Raw genomic sequence first — 19601 nt, 5'->3', positions numbered from 1 at the left:
AGAGGGAGGAGGCACAGTCAGTGTCACACAGCTAGGTGGGCTGGTGTCCAGGTTTGAGTGTAAAGCTCATGATGAGTGTAAAGCTCTGTATCAGACTCACTACCATCTGATCTCGGAGCTCAGCTGTATCCTGTAATTTTCTCTTTTTTTTTTTTTCAAAAGGTTTAAAAGTTTTATTTCTTCAAATCACAGCCAATAAACACCAAAGCCTTCACATGTAGAGACTATGGTCCAACTCAGGCCTGGGGCACCACCCTGTGAGAGGGGCTGCTCCCAGGAAAGCAGGTGTCCCAACAGGCAGGAGAAGTCCAGGGTAGAGAGGGGCCAGGGCCAGAGGGCCTCAGCCAGAGCTGCCCTGGCAGCCACAGTGTGTGCATTCAATGATCTGGTCCACTTCCAGCTTGCTTTTGTGGACCCGGCAGACACAGGGTGTCCCAAAATTGGTGTCCCATGTCTGAATGCACCACAGGCAGCATGAATTCTCATAACCTTGCTTTTTCCATTTTGCAATCAGGTTTTTATCTGCATAGCCTTCTTTAATACAGTATTCATACAGTTCTCTGCTTATGGCTTTCCACTTGTAGAAGAGGTAAAAAATAAAGCGGGTTTTCTGGTGGTGGATCCTGAAGATGGGCCACACAGATTCCCCATTTCCTCTTTCCCTCATGAGGTTCTGTCTCAGCTTCTCTCATCTTTTGATCTAATTCATGCAGTGTTGGCTTGATCAACTCCCAGCCATCTGGAGGAGCTTTCTGGCTTCTTTTGACTTTAGGCCTTATTTCCTCACAAGATAATTTGCAAAGATCTTGGGGTCTGCTTCCCAAGGGTTTAACAGAAAGATCTCTGGTCTCTTCAGTTACACAATTTGGTTCTTGTCCAGCTCTACCAATTACTCTGTGATTTCGGGGAGGTCACATTCCCTCTCTGGTCCTCAATGTCTTTCAAACCTCGGTCAATGTCTCTCCTGTAATTTTCTCGATGATTTTCTCTCTGTATCTCGTTGCTAGCCTAGGATAGATTTGCTCACTTAAGATGTTATTGACCTTATCTAATAAAAGGAATCAGGATCCAAGGAGTCTGTTTAATCCATTATTAAAGATCATTTCCTGTTATTATCTTCCCTGTAGCAAAATTAGGTGTTAACTCTCCTGTTAGCATAACCCAGCCAGTATTACTAGGAAATTAAGAAAAAAATCAGTTCAGTGATATGTGAGCTGAGCTCAGGGAATTCCCCATCTTTGGTGCATATTAACATTATGCCTTAGAAGTTGAGGAAATGGTCTGTTAAGCAGAAAAAGAGTTGCAGAAATTTTACTTTCAGAAGTCAAGTAAAAAGTTACTTTTTTTTTTCCCAAGTCAAATTAATTTTTGTCTTAGGGCAAGAAAAAGTAAATTAAAAATCACATGCTGCTGCCTCCACCCAGGCAGGGCTCCTCCTGGGTTCCCATGCCTCTTGGCTGGAGTTTCAGGTTTCTCTAGCCCACTCTGGGCCTCGGGGGACACCTAGCTGTAGGGGTTTCTGCTCCCTGAGCCCCTGACTATGGCACAGTGGGGCAACCTGCCCTTTCCCCCTGCCTGCCCACCCTTCCTGGTCCTTCCCTTCCTCCATGGCAGCTGTGGGGGTGGGGAGGGGAGGGGAGCAAGGACTGAGTTCTTGGTGACACAGTGAGGCCTGTGTTTCATGCTGTTGGCTGAGACTGACACCTGGACGTGGTTGCTGGGATGCTGACCACTCCGTTGGACAGCAAGGTGCACATGTAGCTGTGCATGGGCACAGAGGAAGTGGGATGCTCCGGAGAAAAGGAGCAGGCAGTGGCAGGTGATTCTAGGTAGGGGGAACCCAGATACATTAGAGGCATAGAGCTCGCCAGTCTGCAGCCACCTGGGCTCATGCCTGGATATGCGTATGTAGCCTGGACTGTCCAGGGAGCCATTGGGCTTCGCTTACAGGACTTGAGGTGGAGTACTAGCTCCTTTATTTAACATCCCTGTGGCCTCAAGCAAATCACACAGCTGCTTTGGGCATCAATTTCTTTACCTGGAAGATGGAAATTTGCCAGCCTCTGTGGTGGCAGGTGAGGGCTGTGGGTGGTACCATTCTGGAGACTAGTCAGTCAGAATAATCCCAGAATGTCAACACAGGGGTCATGGGAAGCCCTGTAGAGGGGCCAACCTGTCCTGGTTTGTCTGAAACTACTTTTCTGATTTTAGCTCTGAAGTCCTGTGCCCTGTGAACTGTCCCCCTGGTCCTAGGCAACCTGGAATGGCTGTTCACCCTATAGGCCTTCCATGTTTTAAAGACAGAATCCAGCCTGGCTTGTGCATGAGCAGGACTCACGTCCTGCATGTGAGCATCCAGAGATGGAGTTGCCTTGGGCGTATTTCCCCTGTCAGTATCTGACTCAGAGTTGTTCTCTGTGAACTCCATTATCTTTCATTTGCAAGAATGCAGCCAATGGGAAACCCCTAGATACTTTCTCTTTAATGAAACACAATTTGATTACAAATCATCGAGAGTCCTCTGGTGGACAGCTTTTCTGGAGGTTTTCAGCCTGCCATGGCCACTTCAACATGATTCTACCCCTTGGGGGAGTCTGGGGGAGGCTGCTGAAGCCTCTACCAGGGGAACCCCTTTGCTAATGCCAGCTGTTGAAAAGCCCCTGTCTCCTGGACAGGTGGGTGAGGGGTATTCTTTGCCAGTCCCTGGATCCAGCCCACCAGAAATGCCCTGCACGTTCACAAAATATTGGTCCAAGTGTAGAATTTATTTTTGTTACAGACCGGTGCATCCCCTCTCCTCCCTGCAACCACAAGTAAACCGTAGCATCCGAGCACACTGGAATAGGCAGCTATCTTCCAAGCGAGGGTGGGTGTCTTATCAGTGGTTTCCCGGACCCAGTTGTGCCTGACACTAGTTTCTTATTCTTGAGTGAGTCACTTAGTCTTTCTCAGCTTGGTTTCCTTAACTGGAAAATGGGGCTAATAACCACCTGTGTGGGCCATGGTGATGAATGAATGGGATGGCACAAGAGACAGGAGTAGGAATTTGTCAGGAGCAAGTGGGTGTGGTGAGGTAGGGGGTTAACTACAGGTCTTCCCTTTGCCAGTTGCCTGGTCTTGATGAAGTTTTGGTCTTTCTGGGCCTCAGTTTCTTTAACTGTAGAAGGGGGGCCAGTGAAGCACCAGGTGCACGGTATTGTGATAAGGATGGAAAGGCATGCAAGTTCAAGCCCTGAGGGAAGTGCCCAATACCCAGTCCACTCGGGTCCAGCGTGGATGGTGGGCCTTGCATGGGACAGCGTGGGAGTTAATACTCTACAAACAGTAGCTCCTATTTATACTGTCCATGTTGTGGCCAAGCAGTAACTCCTGTGTTGAGTTGTGGGATCAGAGACCAGGAGGGGTGAGTGAGTGGCCAGGCCTGGGTGCAGGTTCTGGTTCTTTCTGACTGAGGGGTCGGCCCGGGCCCAGGAGAAGCGTCTTACCAACCCAAGATGGATGAATCCTCCTCTCTTCCTCCTGGTCACCAACAAGAACAAGAGAGGCCCACAGGTTCTCGTTCTCACTCTCTCAGACCAGCTGTGTGATACTGGGCAAGTCACTTCTCTCTGGTCCACTCAGTGTCTCCATTTGTACTACTGGAAAATTGGATTGAATTTTCGCTAGAGAAGTGCCCCACACATGTGGGGTCAGGCTCTGGGGTTGTGTGAAATAATAGACAACACACATATTGGTCTCTGCCCCTGTTTCCTGGCATAGAGCTCCTAAGACTCTTGAAATTCCCTAGGTGGTAGGACTATCTTTTATTCTAAGGAGGCAAAGTTGGTGGCCTCCTGGACAGCTTCAGGATGGGGCTGGTCACCAGAAGGGCCGCGCATGGTGAGCAGCTTGGACCTATAGCCCCACCGCTGATCCTCTGAGGTGAGAGGACCAGAGATTGAATTAATGATTGATTGTGCCCACATGATAAAGCCTCTATAAAATTCAGACAGCTTTTGGGTTGGTGAGCATATCCATGGGCTGGGAGGGTGGTGCACCCCAGCCCCACAGGGGGGTAGGGGTTCCTGTGCTCAGGACCCTCTGGACCTCACCCTATGTATCTCTGCACCTGTTTGTTCATCTGTATCCTTAGTCACATCCTTTGTAATTAAAAGCAAAGTAAGTGTTTTCCTGAGTTCTGTGAGCCATTCTAATAAATCATGGAACCCAAGCAGGGGATCACAGAAACCCCAGTTTATAGCCAGTTGGTCAGACATGCAGGTGCCAACCTGGTCTGGCAATTGGTATCTGATGTGGGGACAGTTTTATGGGACTGAGTTCTCGTGGAATCTGATGCTAACTCCATGTAGACAATGTCAGAACTGGATTGAATTGTAGGACACCCAGTTGGTGTCGGAGAATTGTTCAGTGTGTGAAAAGCCCACACGCGGTGTCAGAGGTGCTGTTCGTGTGTAGTAGTGTGCGAGTTCTAGAGGAGAAACACAGGATTGTTTTTCCGACTCAGGCTGCATAGCAATAAACTTTTGGTCACCTGTGGGGGTGGGGGTGGGGGTGGGGGTGGCACCATCTCCCATCCCTCAGCTTCTTAGAGGAGAAAACATTTTGATTGTTGAAAATGCCGCAGCTGTATACCAAAGTGCACGAAAATAGCTATTTCATTTCTGCTTGTATTTGGCAATGCAAAGCTCAGAAAATTTCCATCCAGATAGGTGATAGAGGGAAACAAAAGTAGGAGCTCTTTGCTGTTGCTCGTTTCCATTTTCCATGTGGTGCCTCTCCTGTCCCATTGTGGGCAACGCAGTTGGGCTTCTGCTTCCTTCTGCTTACGAGCGAGGTTCGTTCGCACAGACTCCTGGCTATCTCCTCTGCCATCTCTTGGTGTCCGGCATTCTCACCCTCTGGTTGGCTCCACGCATCCTGCCTTAGCTGTGGTTTCTTTCCTCCTGTACTTGTTTGAAAACAGAGTCAAGCAAATCTCCTTTATGTCACTGAGAATCCCTCTGTGGCTCCCTATGGTTCTGAGAGGCCCTCTCTCTGCCCTTCTCTCATTCTCGGCTGTGCTTACTCTCACTAGACCCAGAGTTCTTAAGGAGGGTCACACAGGGATCACCTACTGCTCAGGGGCAGGTGTTGGGTGTTGGCCTTGCCCTACAAGGCCATGGTGCTGAGGATGGCCAGCAGCGCACTCGGCCACTCGTCTTCCCACCCCTCCTGCTGTGTATGTAAGAGGCATTGGGCTTCTGGGGAACAGAAGGGAGGAGATATTTGAGAGGAGGCATTTCTTGATGTGGGGGAATCAGAAGCCTTGAATTCGATTCTGCCTGTAGCTTACTGAGGGGCCGTGGGTAAGTCACTTCACCATCTGGGACTCTTTCTTCATGTGAAAAATTTAGGTATTAAGATAAGCAAACCATGAAGTCCCGGACAAGCTCTAAAAGGAGAGGTGGCATGACCTCTTTGGGGGTTATAAGACTCTCCGTGGGGCCAGGTCCTGTCCCAGGGGCTTTAAAATACACTTCATTTAATCCTCGAAGCAACCCTTTGGGGAAAGCATTATTAGCCTCATTTTAGGAATGGGCCACCCAAGGTTCCAGGAGGTTAGGCCCTGCCCAGCAGAAAAACAGATAAAGCCAGATGGATAAAGAGACCAAATCCAGAGTTTTCTAAACCCAGAGCCTGTTTTTCTAACTCCAGAGATGTTTCTAATTCTACCCTCTCCAATAATGATGATACTTTGCTTTACTCTCAGAAAAGTTTATTTTCCTGCCTCCATTTGCACAGTGTGTTCCGTGTCATGGAGAACTTTTCTTTCAAAACATTTCCAAAAGACAGGGGATGCATTATGTCTTCAATTTTTGGCAACTTCACACAATAACCTCAACAGCCTCTTGGCTTCTGCCTCTCAGGACTGGCATTTCAAGTATGCCTGGTCATGAAGTGCCTGTGGTTTAAAATTTTAATGGAGGACCCTTACCCCCATCTGTCTTTATCGGCTGCTGCCCTGTCCCTGGCTCCCTGGCAGTCACTGGTTCTGTAGCACCCCCATCTCCTCTCACAGCTGAGAGGGGCTCTCTCCCCCCACTAGCTGCAGGCCCCAGTTGTGTTAGCTTGGCCGACAGCCTCCCCTGGGGCTTTCAGCCTCACTGGTAATTTGGATGTCTGTAGCTGGAAAGATTGAGCTTAATATTTGCTGACATTACAAAGTTAACTTGTTCTCTTTTTACCCTAGACAGAATGAAAAAGCAGAGTTCTCACTGGAGACTCTCTCAAGGAGGTGGGGGACAGTTGGTGGGGGAGCACTGGGCTGGGATCAGTCAAGGAAGTCTGGGCAAAGGGGCCAGCTCTGTTTGCAGGACCTACAGAAGGTTCAGGGTGCCCAGTTGCTGTGCTTGGGTTCCAGGTTCAAGTCCAGAAGCTCTAGGGACCTGGAGGGGGAAGCAGGTGTTGGTGATGAGGGTGGTGTCAGGTTTCTCTTCCTGGGAGTCTATGTTCTAACACTCAAGAGAGGCTCTGGGCTCATCGCCACACCGGAATCACACCTGTCCTGCTGCCTTAACTTCCCCAGTATCTGCATGGGCTTCCACACAGTAGGGGTGTGCACTGAGGGTCTGTGGACCAAGTCCACAGGGTGGAAGCCTGTGCCCAAAAGAGGGCGTCTAGTCATGCATCTCTGGGGTGGCTTGCTTTGACTGACAGTCTGGACTGCCTGGAGGAAGAAGGCAGGACTGACGAGAAGACATGGGCTGGAGCAGGTTTGGTGTCAGGCCAGCAGCTGCCATGCTAGGGCTCTGGGAAATAGTCCCTCAGATGGGGGGGTTCCCCCATGGACCTCCTTGAAAATGGATGATATATCTTGTCATCTTTGTCACAGGGTCTTGTGATCGCTTCATGGAGGAAGTAACATTAGGTCAGGATTTTCTTTGGATCTTTCTCCATTAAATGCTTTCTGGCCTGGGTCAGGCCTTCCAAGATCTCATACTAAAAAAGCAATGAAAGATTATGTCCTTATAAGGCTTTCAAAAGTTTGATAGAAAACCCAGAAGCCACAAAAGAAGATAGTAATACATTTACTTACATTAAAATGGGCTTAACTAAATGCATCATAGACAAAATCAAAATACAAACATCAAACTGGAAAGATATTTGCATGCTATATCACAGAGGAAGGACTGGTTTCGTTAACATACAAAGAGATTCTACAAATCAATAAGCAAGGGCTGCGAGCCCAATAGAAAAATGAGCAAAGGATATGAATAGAGCCCATGGAGAAGGAAGTAAAACTGCGTCTTAGACATGTGAAAAATGGCTTAGTGTCACTGATAAGAAATGAGAATGAAAATTACATGGAGGTAATCTTTTTCATTTTTCAGATTGGCAAAGATCAAGAAGTTTGAAATTACCAAGATAGTGAAGTGAGGTGTGTGTGTATGTCTGTGTGTGTGTGTGTGATAAATTGTTATATCTTTTGTGGGGGAACATTTTGGTATATTTGTCGTCCATGAATCAAAATTGTGAATGTGACATCCACAAATGACAAAGGTTTTCCATATATTCTGAAGTTTTCCCAGTAGTATTTCTTGGAGTAGGTTTTCCTATTACATTTGAAGGGTTTTTCGGCAACACAGTCTGAAAAGCACAGAGATATGTAATGCATTACGTAGTTAGAACATATCTGGGAGCTATAAACACTGCCCAGGTCTAGCTATATAGTGATGTTCGCTGCCCCTCTTTAGAAAGAGGAAACCTCGCAAATCTCCCCCTTTGCTTTCTGTTCTTGGAAATGCATTTTGGTCAGGAGTGTAAATGCCAGCGCTGTGAAAAAGATTCAAAACCCAGGGGAGCTGCCTGTGGACAAATGCGGTTCTCTGTGGCTAGGATAAGGAGATTGCAGGCTTTTCTCTCCCCAAGAACTTCCCTGGTGTTTGATGAGAGGTCAGAGATTTACCTGGCAGCATTAATTAGGAGAGATGCAACACTTGGACACAATCTGTGCACAGGACACGTTTGTACCCTGGGCTCTGGGGTTGCTCTGTGCCAGTAGCCTGACTTCACATGGCTCGATGGGATTTTCTGGCATAACCTCTCCAAAATGTATGGAAGAAACTGTCTCTCCAGGTTGTCCATCTGCTGCAAGGTAGAACAAGTGACTTCCCTCGCTGCCTCTCTGGGAGCCAGTTGAGCACTAATGACGTGCTCCCTGTAAGTGGCACCCAACAGGAACAGCCGTGGAGCCTCCAGTCTTCGCAGAAGCAGGTAGGTAAGTAAATACAAACAGGGGAATGAACAGTGGGTGTAGCTGGGCCATAGATGGGGTCTGCTGGACTAGCTGCATGCTTCCTTGTCTGCTACCCCAGTATCCCCCTGGACAGGGCAGCTCAGGGCTCCAGGAGATCCCACCTGCCAAATGTGTGGTTCACCTTTGCATACCAGGAAGGGTTATGGTCTTCATCCTTACTAGCATGTAAAATCACTGGGGAAAGCTTAAGAAAATGACCAATGTCTGGATCTCACCTCCATAGGTTTTTGTTTAATCTTGTTTACAAAGCTTCCCAGGTGATTCTCATGTATAGCCAAGAATGAGACCCACAAATCTAGGATGACTTTATCCATTAGGATGCTTTCGAAAGCAAGTGGGGGTGCTATTGACCATTATTTTGCATTAACTGGGACTGTCCTGGGCAATGTGGGATGCAGAGTCACCTTGCTTTAACCTTGACAGACCCTTGAGAATTGTCTTCTAAGAGTATGGTCATAGTTGTTTTTTTAATTTTTACATTTTGATGTGGATGCAAACACTGGCATTTGTGTACCATTGCAGAGGATTATAGGAGGGCGTTGTGAATCTGATTTTGAGTTTAGTTACGTCTCCACACTTTCCCCGCTTCATGCATCTCCCTTTCCTGCTTCTGAGAAGTGGAGGGGGCTGCGTGCTCTGCTAATTCCTAGTCTTTGCTACTCCCCTTGTAGTGCTGGAGAATCTCACATATTTCCACCTTCTCTGCAATGCAGCTTCCCCTCCTGCTGCGTGTTGGGCAACAGTGGGCAGAGAACTCTGGACCTTGACTCAGCAAACCTTTCTGAGCCTCAGTTTCCTCATCTTGAAAATGTGGACTGTTGTGGCAGGGATTACATGGACCTTCTTACACACATAGCTGGGGCGGGGGGCACTGGGCAGCAGAAAGCAGAGTACAGCCCACTCCTCCCTCAGTGGGGAGACACTCTTCTTCCCTGTGCCATGGTTTTCTCTGCTATAGCATGTCCTTAGAGGGGGACATTCTCTTAATCCTCTTAGAAATGACAGATGGTAATTCTGCATTGCTTCGAAAGAGTGGATGACTATTTCATGCTGACATGATAATGTGAATGGAATATTCAATGAACATTGGAATAAGTTAAGTCCATTATAAATGTTAATTTTCTTTTATATAAGCTTGTTCCTTGAGCAGTGAAATAAGCTGAGAGCATGCCTGCCTATTCTACAGATGGAAAGATAGAGGTGCTATGTGATCTAAAATCTCACGGTAGCTACCTCTGCAAGGAGGGAAAGAGCATGGCATTTATTGACAATCTTGGTGCCAGATGTTTGCACTGACTTTATTTTGTTACAACCTTCCAACAACCCTATGGAGGAATTATTGTTATCTCTGTGTCTTGGTGGAGGTAACTAAGACTCAGAGAGGTTGTGTCACTTGCCTAAGATCACACAGCAAGGTGGCCAACTGGGCTGTGATTCCAATTCTGCCTGATTCCAATGTGCAAGGCCAGATGCTAGTGAAAGTGGCCATGCCTTTCAGGCCGTGAGCATAATATCCAAATCTCTGGAAGTTTCAGAAAATGGCTGGATTGTTTGGGCAAATCTTTTTATGTCTCCATCCCAGTGAGGACCCTTGGAAGGGCTGGGCAGAGGGCAGGGTTTGGAGGCTCGCAGGTCTATAGCAGGTACTATTCTGCTTTACATAGCAAATCAAGGAAGACAGAATGGAGGAGGTGATTTTTGAATCTGGGTTTGGAGTAAGGTTGAAGTGGATAAGGAGAGAAGGAGTGGAGAGTACACGTGCAAAGCATGGAAGCCCAGAAAGATGCTGTGGTTTTGAGGAAGACAAGTCATGCAGTGCAGGGCAACAGTGAGGCTGGTGGGCAGCTGAGGGACAGCTCCCATGCTTCTGGGACTCCACGTGCTCTGCCCCTGCAATGGATGCAGCCCGCACATCAGTTTGCCTGTTGCAATTCACACTCAGTATATGAAGCTGGAGCAAGATCCCAGAGCCTCGGCTCTTCACATTAGGCTAAAAAGGTGAAATGCCTCCCCTCTCAGGATCCCCCTGCTGGGCCACCCAGGGAACACGGCTTTCCCCCCACCCCCCACCCAAGGGCCTCCTGGGTCGTTCCCTCTGTCACTCCATGGTGACGCCACCTCATCTCAGTCTTCAGGAGCCCTTTGCTATATTTGAATAATTTTCTTATAAAAAGGTTTACACTCATTATAAAGACCATGTTAGGAAATATATTTTATTGATATTTCTTTGGAAAAATAGGCCGTATTTAAATAATTATGCTGTTGACACAAGCTGAATTTTATTAGCATATCACCTGTGGTTTGGTGACACACAGGCTGGCTTGAAAACCATTGAAAAGGAATTCTTTGTTGATTAATTTGGTTTTTCTTCCTCATGGTTCTGACACTTAGGAGATATTTAAGTTGTATTTTTCCACTTTGTAGAAAACCAGTCTGAGTATCAGAGAGCTGTGTGGGCAGAATTTGGATGTTTTTAATGATGCAGTGGTATAAGTCCAATTTGGAATTCACAGACTCAAACACCGGGGGGTGGGAGGATTTCTGCAGTCAAGAGGACCATTGCTTTAGCTGCTGGCTGCTGGCATTCATGAGTTATGGTGGATTGACTTCTGATTGGATCCTTCTGGTATCAGGGAACTCATTACCTTACCATCAGTCCTGCGTTATTACTAGTGGAAATGTTTAATGCTGTCACACAAGAAGTTTCATGCCTTCGTGTGTTTCAGTTTGGGCTCCAAAATTAAGATGCACAGCTCTGGGCCATGGTGCCCAGGAGGCTCTTGATTGATTCAGGGGCTACCCTGAAACACCTGACAGTGAGGTCACTTGAGTCTGCCCTAAGTAATAGATGTGCAAATCTGTAGGGCCCAGGGGCCCAGGAGCAGGAAGCAGATGTCTTAGCACAGGCTTTGCTGCAAGAGCCGTGTGGTTCATGCAGAAATTTGCAGACCAGATCAGCTTGGAGGGTGTCTCCTCTGCGGTCCTGGTTAAGGCCATCTCCAGTCCTCAGAAGGGAAAAGGTGGAGATTGGGAATCACTGAGTCCTCTGTATCACTAATGTAACAAATACTGGCCTATAAGTTCTAGAAAGTAAATTACAGCAGAGTTCTCCTTGCAGAATGTGGCCTCAGTCATGCTAACCAAGTCTTTTTGTTCTCATCTTAAAGTCAGGAGTGAAAGCTACCCTTGAAGCTGTTACAGATTTCTGGACCAAGGGGAATAGGAATTTGGCTGGGGTCTGGGGTCCTGGGGCATGAGCCACCATAACAGATGAAGACCTGTTTTCTCATCAAGGTCCCCCAGAGCCACTGGGATGCTTGTTAACCAAGCAGAAATTCAGACGGTCTGGGTCAGATCCTGGCCTCTGTAGTTTTAACAGGCTCCCTGGGAGATGCATGTTTGAGCAAGGCTGCTTTTCAGAGTGGTGTCTGACAAGGCACCTAGGTGTCCTAAGTGGGCTGCATGTCACCAAAGCATGATGAAAACTGTTGCACTGATGTGACATGTGCGTGGAGGAGCTTGGATACTGTATGGGCCGCGATCATTCCATCCTATAAATTGGTTGTGCTGCATCCCCCTGCCCGCTGTCCTGTGTCCAGTCTAACAGAGAACTGTAGCATCTGAGAACCTTTTCCTGAAGGGCTTGATGCGCTGCCTGGAGTCACCAGAAACAAATGTACCACACTTCACTTTGGCCTGCTTTACGCCTAGGGAATTCATGGGTCTTGCCCACTACCTTGGGAACAAATGCCGGTCCTCAGCTGATAATATTCAGTCCCTGCACCTACAGCCTGGTTTGGCCATTTTTTCCATAGTGCAGTCTGTTCCCAGCTTTGGGAACCATCTGTGACCTCCACTGTGCAGAACACAACTGTCAGAGCCTTGATTCGCAAGAAACGTGTCCTAACTCCCTGGGGCCCAGAGATGGTGTGAGCTAAGTGGGCTCTGAAGATATGGTCTGTAAGATGCGCCTTTCTCACTTAAGCTTTTAACACATCTTGCAGCTGAGGTGGCAGCTATAGGTGCTGACTTGCAGGCTAATGCCCCCTGCGGCAGTGGTGGTGACAGGTAATGTCACAGGTAACCGGGCTGTGGCTCTGCATCTGGCCCCGCTTCCAGCTCGCTTTTCCCTTTGGCTCCCTGGGAACCTGAGCTTGACATTCCTCATGAACATTTAAGACTTCCTGCCTGCCCCTCTTGACTTGCATTGCAGCTCTGGCCATCGGTCGGGTGTTACGGACTTAATGTTTGTGTCCTCCCTGAAACCTGAATGTTGAAATCCTACCCCAATGTCATCATATTTTAGTAGGCAGGGTCTTTGGAAGGTGATAAGGTCATAAAAGTGGAACTCCTATAAATGGGTTAGTGCCCTTACAAGGAAGGAGACCCCCAGAGAGCTCCCTTGCCTCTGCTGCCGTCTGAAGACACAGAGAGAAGCAGCCATCTGTGAACTAGGAAGCGAGCTCCCACCAGACACTGAATCTGCTGGTGCCTTGGTCTTGAACTTTTCAGCCTCTAGAACTGTGAGAAATACATTTCTTTTGTTATAAACCACCCAGTCCATGATCCAATGTTATAGCCGCTCAAATAGACTAAGATACCTGATAAAGCTGAGGAAGTGGCTTCATTTCTCAGAGCCTTCGTGGCTACATCTCCAAGGCACGCTGGCCCCTCCCGGAGCACTTGTGAGGGAAGGTCTGTGCCATGAGGGGACCTCCAGGTGGTGAGAGGATTGCAGCTGAGGTCGGGGTGGTGGAGCCAGAGGCCATGTTCACATCTGAGTGAGCTGACTCTTTATACTGGGTTATCCTATCTCATGTTAATGTAAGGACAGTTTCCTTCCCAGCTCTAAGGATACTAGCAGTATCCTTCGTGTCAGTGATAGAGGGGTCCCTGCACACTTGGGACCTCCTTCCAACTTGCCATCTTGGAATCCTGGGGCCCACTGGCTACCTGTATTTTGGAGTCTAAAGGACATTTTCATGGTGAGGTCTTGGTTTTTTCCAGCTTTGAACAAATACAGTTAAAACCAACTGGGTAATAAAACAACAATGACCAGGACCTTTGAAGATATTTGGGGAATTGACTTGGGGTTTTAACCAATATTCTTATTTTTTGTAATGAGCCCAAGTTGCTGGTTAGATTAAAGTGCTATTTTCTGATGCTGCATAAATGCTGTATGTATGCAATTGAGCCCAAATAAAATTACCGTTTACATTTTCATCAAATGGAGAATCAGCTGATGAAGACAGTTGAAATGCAATTTATGATTATGTAAATTAAGCTAGCTTCAGGACACTAATATGTAGATGAATGAGAATTTCATTGTGAATCAAGATGCCATTAACCTTGAAAATTATATACAGTTGTCACAAATATTCCTTTAAAAAAATCTTTGCCTTTGTGTTTCCTTTTTTTATTGTTGTCCTAATTTTATTTATTTTTGTCCAGCTTTACTGAGATACAATTGACATATAACATTGTGTAAATTTAAGGTATACGATATGATGTTTTGATGCATGCATATATTGCAAAATGATTACCAGGGATAATTAATGCCTCTATCACCTCACATAATTACCATTTCTTATTTGTGGTGAGAACATCTAAGATATTCTCTTAGCAACTTTCAGGTATATGGTTATCTGTGATCACTATGTTGCAGTTAGATCCCCAAATCTCATGCATCTGGTAACTGAAAGTTTGTATCCTTTTACCAGCCTCTCCCCATTTCCTCTATTCCTCATGTAAATGATGTCATAGAGTGCTTGTCTCTTTCTGTCGGACTCATTTTACCTGGCATAATGCCCTCAAGGTCCATCCGTATTGTTGCAAACAGCTGGATTTCCTTCTTTCTCATGGCTGAAATATATTATGTATCTCATATCTTTTTTATCCACTCATCTATAGAGCACTTAGGTAATTACGCTGTCTTGGCTATTGTGAATAAAACTGCAGTGAACATGGAGTTAAGATATCTCTTGGAGATCCTGTTTTTATTTCCTTTGGAAATATACCCAGAAATGGGATTGCTGGATCATGATCGTTCTGTTTTTAATTTTTCGCAGCACCTCCATACTGTTTTCCATGGTGGCTGTACCAATTTATGTTTCCAAAAACAGAACAAGGGTTCCCTTTTCTCCACATCGTGGCCAACATTTATTATCTCTTGTGTGATGCTTGCTTGATGACGCTGGTAGCCACTCTGGTGAGAGGTGGCTCACTGTGGCTCGGATTTGCAGTTCCCTGATCGTTAGTGACATTGAGCACCTTTTCGTGTACCTATTGGCTACTTGGATGTTTTATTTGGAAAAATGTCTATTCAGTTCCTCTGCCCATTTTTAAATTGGATCATTTGTTTTTTTTGCTGCTGAGTTTATGAGTTCCTTACATAATTTGGATATTTACTTATCAGATATATTATTTGTAAGTATTTTTTCCCATTCCATAGTTTGCTCTTCTGTTTATTTCCTTTGCTGTGCAGAAGCTTGTTAATTTGATGTGGTCCCATTTATTTATTTTTGCTTTTGGTGCTTGTGCTTTTGGTGTTATATATAAAAAAAAGTTGCCAAGCCCTACGTGAAGGACCTTATTTCTGTTTTCTGCTAGGAGTTTTATGGCTTCAGGTCTTACATTTATGTCTTTAATCCATTTCAAGTTAATTTTTATGAACCATTGGTTATTCAGGAATGTTGTTTAATTTCCACATTTTTTTGTGAATTTTCTAGTTTTCCACCTGTTACTGATTTCTAATTTCATACCATGATGATCAGAAAAGATCTTGGTATGATTTCCATTGTCTTAAATTATCGGAGCCCAAGAAGGACATGAAAGAAGGGGACAAAAGCTTATTTACAGAAATAATGGCTGAGAATTTCCTAAATCTGGAGAGAGATTTAGCCATCCAACTTCATGAAATTCCTTCATCTCCAAATTCAATATAAAGTGATCTTCTCTAAGATATATTATAACAAAATTGCAAAAAATTAAAATTAAGAAAGAAACTTAAAAGCAGCAAGAGAAAGAAACTTTTTACAAGGGGACCCCCATACGGCTATCAGCAGATTTCTTATCAGAAACTTCACAGGCCAGAAGAGAGTGGGATGATAAGTTCAAAAGACTAAAAGAAAAAAAACTGCTAATCGAGAATACTCTATCCAGCAAAGCTATCCTTCAGAAAAGAAGGAAAGAGAAAGATTTTCCCATACAAAAGCTAAGGCAGTCCATCACTCTTAGATCTGCTTACGATCTATGTCTGTGGTTCTGTTTATGTTTCATGGGCTGGGTTTCCTGGAGGATCAGCCCCATTGCAGAGCTTTAGGGTCTTTAACCACTGTTGGTGCCTGTGCACTGGCTGCTTTACTTAGGGTCTGCATTGAACCCAAACAAATGGGATGGTGTTTTCAGTCTGGGTCCCTCCATGCATTTGTTTTCCCCCAGAGAAATGATTTCCCCAACATTTTGTTTCCAAATATCTGTTGTTGAGAGTAATGATGCGTAGATGAGGAGCGGGAGACCTGATGAGAGTTCTGGTTCTATTACTAAGGGGAAATACAGCCATATATCTAGCCTAGGCTTTTTGAGCCTCAGCTCTCTCATCTGTAGATAGGGATGATAAGACATGTTGTGTTAGGATTCTGTGTCTATAAGCAGCAGATTCTGACTGTATCTAACTTAAGCTGAAAAGGAACTTGTTGGGAGGATATGGTTGGAGAACTTAGGAAAACAAAGGAAAACATGAAGAAACTTCTTTGAAAGGACAGAAACCATGGCACCCCTGGGGATTTTTGCCAGCAGACTTTTGCTGGGGTGATGGGCAGGAAAATTTGTGTGTTTTAAATTATTGGGTTGCTCTGCTCAAGATATATTTTTTGGGGTGTGAATCTGGCCTCTTTGGTGACCTGTAGTCTACCAAGACCACATGCAGCGGATGAAAGAAATGGGTGCTGCTGAGGCAAAAGCAACAGCCGCCTCACAGCGTCTCCTTACTTATTATTGAGTGTCCTTGGTAAGTGGCAAAGTCAGGAACTTGAATCCAGAGCTTTTGACTCCCTCTGGGTAGGGTTCTTCCATCCACACTTGGTGGCCACTCCAGGAGGAGGTAAACAGGACAAGGGGTCCGGTGACCAGAGTTGAGGGTGGGCAGGGGCTGAGACTCAGGATTCCAGTAGAGCCAGCAACCAGGACAGAGGGCCTGGCCTGAGAACATCCAGAGTCCCAGCTGCTTCCTGGTCTGCTGACCTCGGGTAGGCTTGTGTGGATGCAGCCGGGGCCCTCTGTGCAGCTGGTTGGATCCAGTTGTGCTGGGGAGAGGGGCCCATAGCCTCAGGATACCTCCAAGGCAGTACTTGGGTCGGCATTGCTCGACTTCCGCTGTGCCTGAGTGCCACCCGGGGGAGCTTTTAAGACTTCTCCATCCCTGAGCCACACCCAGCAGAATCAGGATGTCTGGCAGAGGTGGATATTCAGAAGCTCCCAGGTGACTCTCATGTACAGCCATGGCTTGGAATTCTGTTTCTGGACTGCAATGGTGTAGCTGTAAATATTGGCTGAGAGTCTCCGGTTCCTTGAGATTTCCTTTCTGGGTGGCTGGGAGAGTCCCTGCCTCTTAACCTGATAACTGGGCATGGGTTAGCGTGCATAAATCTTAAGTGCAGGGACCTGGTGGTGGGGTGGAGGAGGGAGCACAGAATGTAGGTCTCCCTGCCCCTATTCCCAGCCCTTCTTTTTAGCTCCCTCAAACCCTAGTCTTTGGCTTTGGCATTTAAAGCCGGTGCTGTCCATTTGAAGGGGGGTAGCAAGGAGGAAAACTGTAGGATCAAAATATAAACTCACATCTCAGAGAGTTGTTCGGACACATTGGCTTCTAAAGGGACCAGGATGGATTCTTCCCAGCGTGGGCCATTCTTGACCATGACAACCTTGCTCACCTAGTTAAATAAGGGGTCATCTGTTGGGCTTTTGGGTTAGGGCGATGGGGAGCTAAGGAGGGATGGGAGAGGCAGAGGAAAGAAGGCTGGCCTGGAAGAGTGCAGAGGGAGGTGTCCACAGTGCTCCGCCCCCCTGGCACTGGGCAAAGAGCTGACATTTCCTTTAGATCACTGGGGGGATGTCTGACAAGGTGTGATGTGTCATCAGGATCAGCTACATAGTTTGTGGGGTTCAGTACAAAATGAAATGGGGGAAACCCCTTATAAACGTTATTAAGAATTACAAGATGGTGACAGCAGAGCATTTAACCAAGTTCAGGGCCCTATGCAAATGCACAGGTCAGTCCTACACCCATGAAGCTGGCCCTCCCACTGCTGTGGAGTTTCACAGACCCCGTGACTTAGGAGGGAGAGGGAGCCACGTCCAGAAGGGGTTGAGACTGGGGAAGCAGCCTAGTGGGAAGCTCTCTCCTGGGTGGGACCAACAGCTCTGTGATTCCCAAGGAGTGTGACATCAGTGTCTGCTGGGGTGGGAGTGCGAGCAGGTGGCAGGATATTTCAGACCATGTCTAGTGTGTCCGTTATGTGGATGGAAGCTCTGACCAGCATGGGTGTTCCTGGAGAACAGGACCCAGCTGAGAGGGCAGTGGGCCAGTAAGAAGAACCAGGAAGGTCTGAGGTCCAGGCCCAGTAGGCTGGGCCTCAGAACAGGCCTCCATCTCTGGGGGAAATGGCGTGCATGATGGGGAAACTGAGGTAGGAGTGAGGGCAAGAGGCCTGGGCATGCCAGATGAAGGTGAATTGTCCCTTGGTCTTGGAACTAGAGCCAGCGCCCCCTGCTGGAAGGAGCTGAAGGGCTGCCTGTGCTCATTGCCCTGAGACTGGATTTAGATCAAGTGTTGGGCAAGGGCTGGGTGACATCAGTAGAGGCAGCTGGGGAGTGGTAGCGCCCCAAGCCATATGCACCATCCCCAGATGGAGTTACACCCGTTGCCCCCTGCAGGGGAGGAAGTAAGAGCAGGAACTCAGCATGGCTCTGTCTGATCCACTGGGTGCTTGAAGGCTGAACGGAGGAAAGGAGGGCATCGAGGACTGGGGAGGCTAATGTGAACTGGAGTCTGAAGGGAGCTGATTGCTCCTGGATCGCTTTAGTGGTCACACTGCAGCAGACATTGTCAGGCCCCTCCTCATCCTCTTGGGGTCAGAGTGGCCATTTCCGCGCAGTGCGTCTGCTTTTACTTCCAACATCCAGCACCTAGTCTCTCCTGGGGGGCTGCTCCAGGGCTGCCAGCCTGAGCAGCTGGAGCTTCCTGGGGTTTGCACAGCCCGTCCCAGCCTCAGGGCAGCCCTTCATCAATGACTGATCCTCCCTCCTGGGGCTTGTCCTCCCTAGTGCTTTCCACATCCCCTGGGGATCTTGTTACAATACAGGTTCTGATTTAGTGGGTCTAGTGTGGACCTCAGAACTCTTCACTTCTAAGCCTGCAGGTGTGGGAGCTGCGGCAAAGACCTCGATTTGGCTCCTGGCTTCTCATCCTCTGATCCCCCTTTCACTTTATCTTACTGGTTTTCCTGGGAAGCTTTCCTAGGAAGCTCCCCAGTCACTTTGGATCAAAGTGATTGGATCAAAGCTCCAATCACTTTGATCCAAATCCTCATCTCAGGGTCTGCTTTTGGGCAGCCCCACCTAAGACATTCATGGTTCCCGTGAAATGAGTAATGCCATTCCTGCTTTACAGGTGAGGAAAGTGAAGCTCAGAGAAGGGGAGTTGCTGGCATGAGGTCACACAGCAAGTAAGTGGCAGAGAGGGGCCTGCGCTCAGATCTGCCAGTCATCCAAGCTGTCTCCTCTTATTACCCCATTTGCCAGGTGGTCCTCTACTGGTGTCAGGCCCGTTGACCATGCATCTCGCTTCATTGTGTTCTCTTCTTCCCAGTGTTCAAGTTTGGAAACCATCTGGGGGCTGTTACAGACCCCCCCACTGACCCCTCCTCAGAGAAAGCTTGGAATCCTTTGTTTGCAGTAAAATGCACACAGATCTAACTGCTCTGCCAGCCCCAGGTTTCCAGTCCTCCACCAGATGTGTCTAAGCACCTTGTGGGGCCCCGTTTCTCTTTTATTTTGGCTATAAGACAGTTAAGCGGTGGGGTCTCTGGAAGCTCTTAAATAAGGCAGAATGTCAGAATCAATTGGAAGCTCTTCTATCCTGTTATCCCTGCGGAGATAGAGCAGAGGTGACGCACTGTGCCGAAAGAGCGTTCGTGTTCTCAAAGAGCTCCCGCAGCCCTGCCACCCAATGGCTGGGGAGCAGCAGGGGGCCCGTGACATCCTGCCACCCCTGAAATGGCTCTTTAGTGGTCCCTGATGAGATATG

The 19601-nt window shown here is 47.3% G+C and overlaps 1 pseudogene; it reads right to left on the bottom strand.

Annotated features, from left to right (window-relative positions):
• Positions 1–340: 340 nt before the first annotated feature.
• Positions 341–2428, bottom strand: LOC108405603 (protein BUD31 homolog pseudogene; annotated as a pseudogene).
• Positions 2429–19601: the final 17173 nt, after the last annotated feature.

The sequence above is a fragment of the Manis javanica genome, chromosome 17 (assembly GCF_040802235.1).
Source record: "Manis javanica isolate MJ-LG chromosome 17, MJ_LKY, whole genome shotgun sequence".
NCBI lineage: Eukaryota > Metazoa > Chordata > Mammalia > Pholidota > Manidae > Manis > Manis javanica.
The sequence above is the reverse complement of the archived record's forward strand: the minus strand, read 5'-3'. Positions and strand labels throughout refer to the sequence as shown.